At 40.9% G+C, this 7,874-nt stretch overlaps 1 pseudogene; it reads right to left on the bottom strand.

Moving 5' to 3' along the window:
- Positions 1 to 6,833: 6,833 nt before the first annotated feature.
- Positions 6,834 to 7,660, bottom strand: LOC127684946 (acidic leucine-rich nuclear phosphoprotein 32 family member B-like; annotated as a pseudogene).
- Positions 7,661 to 7,874: the final 214 nt, after the last annotated feature.

The following is a 7,874-nucleotide window of genomic DNA, read 5'->3' as shown; positions in this document are numbered from 1 at the left end:
GCTGCCCTGACCTCCCTAGGAACTGCCAAACTCGGTGCCTGTCCTTCAGTGCCTCTTGACCACAGTAAGAGTGTTGGGGTTGGCGTCTACACACAAGATGTATCCCTACGTGGGGCTGTTCCCCAGTCGGAGGCTCAGCCATTAAAGGTAGGGCTCACAACCAACAATATTGTATACAAGAAGGGCAGTGGTCGCAGATGCCTGTAATCCCAGCACTTCCGAGGCAGAGGTGGGCAGATTTCTGAGTTCGAGGCCCCAGCCTGGTCTACGGAATGAGTTCAAGGACCGCCAGGGCTATACAGAGAAACACTGTCTTGAAAAACCAAAAAGAAGGAAGGGGATTTATGGTTAAAGACACAAAAACATTCCCTATTCCTCAGGTGAAAATTCTTTGTTTAGCTCTCTACCCCATTTTTTTAAAAGGGTTATTTGGTTCTTTGGAGTCTAACTTCTTTTTTAGATTACAGGTGTGCACCATCACTGCCTGGCCAATAGTTTCCTCTCAATGCCTTATAATAGTTAGTGTACTGATATGGCATAAGCTTAAAGACCTCCAAAGTTCAAGATGCTTAAATATAGTATATGTGATGGTTTGACTAAGAGTGTCCACTGTAGGACCATATGTTTAAGTGCTTAGTCATAAGAGAGTGGCAGTACTTGAAAAGATTAGAAGAATAAGAAGTTCTGGCCCTCACTAGGTGTGAGTTCTGAAATCCCAAAATCCTACAACGTACAGGATCCCTCTCCCTGTCCCTCTCCCATTCCCTCTTTCTCCCTCCTTCTTTACCTCCTTCCCTCCCCACCTCCCTTCCTTTCTTTCTTCCTTCCTTCCTTTCCTTCTTCCCTCCATATAGGACATGATATACATTACTTAGCTACTTATTTAGCTCAATGTCTGCTGAGCACCACTAGCTTTTATACCATGACGAGAATGCACTATCATCTCAAACTCTAAACATTCACAATTAAATCTTTTTCTTCCACAAAAAATGTTTGGCCAGGCTGGAGAGATGGATCAGTGGTTAAGAGTACTAAATGCTCTTCCAAATGTCCCGAGTTCAAATCCCAGCAACCACAAGGTGGCTCACAACCATCCATAAAGAGATCTGATGCCCTCTTCTGGGGTGTTTGAAGACAGCTACAGTGTGCTTATATGTAATAATTTAAAAAAAAAAGTATCTTAAAAAAATGCTTTGGTCATGGTATTTCCTCATAGCAATAGAACATTAACTAAAACAACATTTTAGTGTCTGTGTGTGTGTGTGTGTGTGTGAAGAAATTCGCATGTGCAATATTCCTAGTGGTAGTATATACTAAAGTTGTGCGCCACCACCGCCCAGCTCAAATTTATTTCCTATTTTCCAACAATTCTACTACAAGTGTGTGTGTGTGTGTGTGTGTGTGTGTGTGTGTTATTTTGGATTTTTTCCTTAAAGGAGGGAGGGAGACTGTATAAAAATTAGTTGCTATCAGCAGCATTGAAATAGCATGTCAAGGAACTAGAGAGATGTCTCAGTGGCTAAGAGCACTGACTATTCTTTCAGGTTCTTGAGTTTGAATCACCCACACCCACAGAGCACACAGTCATGTGTAACTCCAGTTCTTTTTGTTTGTTTTTTGTTTTTTGTTTTTTGAGACAGGGTTTCTCTGTGGAGTCCTGGCTGTCCAGGAGCTCATTCTGTAGTACAGGCTGGCCTCAAACTCAGAAATCCACCTGCCTCTGCCTCCCAAGTACTGGGATTACAGTAACTCCAGTTCTATGAGGATCTAGCCCACTTTTCTTGCCTCTACAAGCATCATGCATTTGATACATTGATATACATGCAGGCAAAACAACCATACTCATAAAATAAACAAAACAGCCATACACATAAAATAACCAAATACTTTCAAAAATTGATATGGTCAGTTTATTTTTATGAATGAGTAAATATACTCATAAAATACATAAACACTTGAACACAAAAATATATAATTAACATAAACATAAACAGAAAATACATAAATATATAAATAAAATGAAATTAAAATCTGGGGTTGATGGGAGGAAAAATAATATGATTTTCTCCCTATTTGTGACTTGCCAAATTTTTTTAGAAAATGATTAATTTGTTTGTCAAACTGAGGTGATAATATCATTGAAGGTGGGAAGACTGAGTATCTGTACATTTTGAGAAGTAAAACATGGTGCTAGAATTAATGTGTGTTGGGTGGATATGTTTATGCACATGAATGAAAGTGTCTGTGAGAGAAAAGATAATGGCAAATATTTACACTGGGGTTACTGTGACATGTAGCATTCACACAAGTGCTCTGCCACAGACCCTCACCGTGATCCTACATGCAAATTTAAAGTCTAATAAGATAGCAGTTTATAAAGTATCAGGTTGGCAAGCATCCATGAGTTTAACAACACAGTCTGCTAAGGTGGACCCATGAAAACAGAGACTCCAGCATGAACAGCCCCAAGCAATATCTAGGGAAACTGGGGATATCTATCAAAGTGACAAGTCCACTGACTCACTGAATCTAGCAATCCATTCCTGGGAACTCACCCTGGAGACTTTCTTAAACACCCATCCATTTTGTGGCTGTTTGCTAACACTTATTAAAGCTGATGATAGAGTGGACTCACACCCAAGTATGCCTGGGTGTGGGAGCCTGTCAATAAACCATGGTACAGATACTCAAAGGAATATCACTGTTGTTATGAGTTCCTTGATTTTCTTTTAGTTTGGAGGACGTTCTGTAGAGAAACTGTACTGGATTTCTCCTCATGTCAGAGAATTACCTATTCCCACTCTTTGGCATATCTGTGTTTTTAGTTGTCTATGATCATCATTGATTTGTTTTTTTTTTAACTTAAGTGATCTATATGGGCAATACATTGGGTTTTGCTTTTGAAGAAATTATCATACATTATTGTCTCCATGAGCTATTAACCTTCAAATGTCAACAGCATATATCCCATAGTCAACTGAAGAAACATCAGTTGTTGCCATTCCTAGATAAGAAAGGGTAGATGGTAGGTCTATGAGAGATTGTGTTGATTGATGATTGATATGGGAAGGCTCATCCACTGAGATGGCAATAACCTTAAGCCAGTGGTCATGGGTTGGATAAGCAAGCAAGGTGACCAGAAGACAGTGACTAAGCAGGAGAAAAGTCAATTAAACATGTTTGCTCATGGTTAGTGCCTTGATGTTCTTAGTTTGTGTATCCTCTTGTAATAATTAATTGTCATCTGGTAGTATCAGATTAAAAAAAACACATTCTTTATCTGAGTTGCATTTGGTTAGTGTGTTTTTTGTTTTTTACAGCAAACAAAAAACAATTTATAAGAAAAAATTAGTACCCCAAAATTGAGTTTGTGGTTGCAAAGGACCTGGGAATTTCACTTTGGAAGAATTGGAGGATATTAGGACCAAAAGCATAGACAGCAATCTACAGAGCTTAACGAGTCTTGGAGGAGTTGGAAAATCAGATTGTTGAGGGTAATGCAGAGAGTAGATGTCAAGATCCTAAGATTTCCGCGGGAAATAGGCTCTGTGAATAATAAACCAGAGGTTATTTGTGTGATATTTTGTCAAAAATATTTCTGAGTTTTCAAATGTCCTGAAAATTTGACTGAGCCCAAAGTAAAAGCTAATGAGATTATTTCTTTGACAAAATATTGATTCTGCTGGATGGTCACTACTGAGCCATTAAGGTACAAAGTGAAAAGGAGCAACAAGTGGGTCAAAAGTAATGATAAGCCTGAACTCTGTAAGAAAACAAAAAACAAAAACAACCAAAAAAAAAAAAAAAAAAAAAAAAAAACCCAAACGCAAACAACAAAAAACCCAGCACTAGTTAGTTTTAGGTGATAGTCAATTTCTGAAACCGATAGGAATTTTTCAAGGGAATTATTAGCATTACAGAGAAGACTCTTGGCCTGGAGAGATGGCTGAGAGGTTAAGAGCCCTGAATGCTCTTCCAGAAGTCCTGAGTTCAATTCCTAGCAAGCACATGCTGGCTTGCAGCACTGTGTGATGGGATCTGATGCCCTCTTCTGGTTTGTCATAAGCGTTGGCTCTGTACTCACACACATAAAATGAATAGCTCCTGCTCTGCACTGGAAGCCTCGGAAGACACTCTAAAGATGCCACCCAGCTAATTTTGCATCTGTGCTTGTCAGAGACAGGCAAGATCGCTGAAGTCTTTGCAGTGTTAAAAAAAAAGTACTCTCGTCTAAGTATCAAGGGACTGGGGTCACAAGTGTTGATTCACAGAATAATCAAAGGGGCCCTGGGGTAAATAATCCAATGCATATGTAATTAAAAACAACCTGAGTTTTCAATCTGTGTGGCGTGAGCTATCAGGAAATGATAGAAGTTTATTTTTACAATTTTTCTGTAGTGAGAGTTGAGTGAGATACCTTAAGATCCCTGAAGATTGAACAGCTCTTCAAGATTTTTTTCTTTTCTTTTCTTTTTGTTAAAGATTTAGTTATTATTATATGAAAGTACACTGTAGCTATCTTCAGATACACCAAAAGAGGGCATCAGATCTCATTACAGATGATGATTACAGATGGTTGTGTGTCACCATGTGGTTGCTGAGATTTGAACTCTAGACCATCAGAAGAACAGTCAGTACTCTTACCCATTGAATCATCTCACCAGCCCAGGAATTTTTTCTAAAGCTGTTTCTGAGGTCAGAAACCCAAAGAATTATTTAGACAGCAGGCATAGCTCTTTTAAAATGGTTCCTAGCAGCTATCCAGATAAGGTTGTCTGAAGAGCATAAATAGCTCCTTTAGAATTAGTACCAGTATTGTTATTATTACTATTATTGGTTTTTGGAGACAGGGTTTCTCTGTGTAGCCCTGGCTGTCCTGGAACTCACTCTGTAGACCAGGTTGGCCTCGAACTCAGAGAATCCACCTGTCTCTCTGCCTCTCAAGTGCTGGGATTAAAGGCATGCACCACCACTGCCCAATTATTATTAATTTTTATTATTCTTGTTTTCTTTCTGATTTTGATAAACCAAGAATTACTTTTAGAAGCTTTTTTTAAAAACTTGGCCAGTAAATCCAAGAATTCTTCTAGAAATCCATGAGCTAGCCAGCGAGATTTTTGAATTTTTGGTAGCACAGAGAGAGCTGTCTTGAGTGGAAAGACACCTGTCTTAAACAGAGAGGTTTTAGAATAGCAAGAGGCAGTTGGAGCAGAGTAGAAACCACACACACACACACACACACACACACACGAGAGAGAGAGAGAGAGAGAGAGAGAGAGAGAGAGAGAGAGAGAGAGAGCGAGCATAGGAGCAATCAGTCTGGGAAAGCATCTCATCTGCAAAGCAAACTCAGCAGAACATAAGCCACCAGCTTGGACCTATGGTTTGACTTCAAGGTGCTTGTTTCCCTGCTGCTCTCAAACACCCTTAGGAACCCACACCTAGACAAGGTTGGTCCTTGGCATTTGTGGTTTTTTTTCCTTTCTATATGTGAGAATTATGATGTTGATACATTTATTGCTTAGACTACAAGTAATGATTACCAGGTAGCATTAGCTCCTGAGCAATCTACATTCACAGTGTCATTTACATGATTTTCAGCTAAGACCCTGTAGCACAAGAAGAACATCCCACAGGCATTTCTGTTCATCATTTTTATAATTTACATATGTTTCTGCATGACTTTGAGCTAAGAATTCCCTTAAAAATCTCTGCTTTTACCTTGTGACCAAGTTCATGAGAAGATTTAACTTAGCATGCTTAGGAGTAGGCAAACTTCTATGTTAACATAATCACATTCCCTAAGTAAAGTCTCAATGCTTCCTTTTTTAGAAGAAGATCATTGCTTTGGAAATGGTGCCCATGTTCTCTTTGCAAGAGAACAAATAAATAGAAATAAATAAATAAATTCTGATCTCTCCTGTCTAGATAGTTGTGCTAGATATTCGCGGTAGTTAAGTTAAATATCTGGAATGAGCTAACACCCAAATAGTTGGCTATTGTGGGGAATTTTCTTAATTATAGCTTTCAAAATGGGAGACCCCTTATATGGTCTGGATGTTTGAGTTGATAAGATCCACCTTTAATCTAGGCCACAGCTTCTGGTGGCGGCTCACATACATAAAGGACTCTGAAGATGACACATCCCTCCTTCTGTTTGTCTACTTGCCCTACCTCTGGCCAGCAGGATCATTTTCTTTTTAAACTGGCATTACAACTTATTTCTTTGGAATTCTGATATACACTGAAGGCCAGTTGAGGCATGAGGCCACATGGACTAAACTGCTACTGGATTCTTGAACATTTCCCTGGTAGACAGGCACTGCTGGGCTAGTAGAACGACACAGCTCTTGAGCCATTCTAATAACCCTTTCCAACCTGATAGAAGGATTGAATCTATCAGTTCTCTTTATCTAGAGAACCTTTACTAATACAGCTGTGGGGTTTGTTCTTGTTTTTTTTTTTTTTCAAAATGTTAAGATTTTATTTACAAAGGTTTTCCTGTTTTACAGAAAGTAAAAATGTTGTTGCAGTCGCAGTGTACCTGGCAGATAGGACAGTCAACTCACCAATCACAACTGTCAGGATATAGCAAGAGTCTTACAGGAAAACCTAACAATGTTTACAATGTTATTGGGGTAATGTCCCAAGGCTTGGTGGTGGATTACCAATAGACTAAGGGGAGGAAGGCAGAATGTTGTGGGAACTATTCTTTGGCTCTTTGGGGGTATCCTGGGGCTTGTATCACAGCTACCTCTTTTAAACAGCTACGAAATCCACCAGCAGTCCAACCAATACTCAACAGTTCTGTTTCTTGCAGGTTGTTTCAGGTCTTAATCATCTCCTTTGTCATCTGTTTCTCTCTTTCTCTTTTCACCCTTCCCACTTTCTTCCTCCTCTTCATCCACATCTTCCTCCCCACTTACTTCATCTTCATCATCTTCTACTTCTACATCCGCATCTTCATTCTCTTCTTCCTCACATCCTCATCTTCCTCTTCCTCCTCTTGGTCTTTGTCCACACCATCCACCTCTCCATTCGAGTCTGGGGCTTCCTCTACTCTCTCCACCTCCACATCGGAGTCAGGTGCTTCCTGGTCCTCTCGGCCATAATCATCCGTATAGGACAGCTGGGGCAGGAGCATGAAGACAGTTTCTCAGTAATCACCCTGGTTAGTGATCTCACAGCTGACCAGATCCAGGCTTTTCAGACAATCCAACGTTTTCAAGAGCTCCAAGGTGCTGATATCTTTCCGGTTATTTCCACTTAGGTTCAGATGTGTGAGGCTTGGAAGTTCTTCTGCTAGTCTATCTGGGAAGATTCTATTTTCACTGAACTCAAGCTTTTTCAGTTTAGGTAGCTTTGGGAGGTCAGAGACTGAAAACAAGCGCACACTTATGAAGCTGGGGAACTCTAAGTTCACAAATTCATCTGATAACCCCTCAATTTTTCCAATTGCTTTGCAATTGTCCAAGAAAAGTTCTAGAACAGCTGCCGGGGTCCAGTTCCTCAGCTCCAGTTCCTCCTCTTCTTCTCCATGTTTCTCCTGTCCCCCTTCTCCAAACTTAATTTTCCGCGGTGGGGTCGGAGGGGGAGGGGAGAGGCAACCCGACCTGCACAGTGAGGGCTGTTGGAGGGAGGCGGTTGGAGGAGGCAGCATGGTCCCGGGCAGCTTGTGGGCATGCAGAGCCCCTGGAGCCAAGTTTCTCCAGGGAGAAGAGAGAAACCATTGAGGGAAAAGAGGGCTGGAGCGCGGCTCTGGCCTCACTACCGCCTCCCCCTGGCCAACGCCACGCACTGCGCTTAAGCCAGAGATCCTACAGGGTGGCTGCTTGCCTCCACTTGGCCCAGCGAGGGGCTGCTCAGCTGCAGAG

Source organism: Apodemus sylvaticus, chromosome 5, assembly GCF_947179515.1.
Source record: "Apodemus sylvaticus chromosome 5, mApoSyl1.1, whole genome shotgun sequence".
In the NCBI taxonomy this organism is placed as follows: Eukaryota; Metazoa; Chordata; class Mammalia; order Rodentia; family Muridae; genus Apodemus; species Apodemus sylvaticus.
This window is presented reverse-complemented; position numbering and strand designations above follow the sequence as displayed.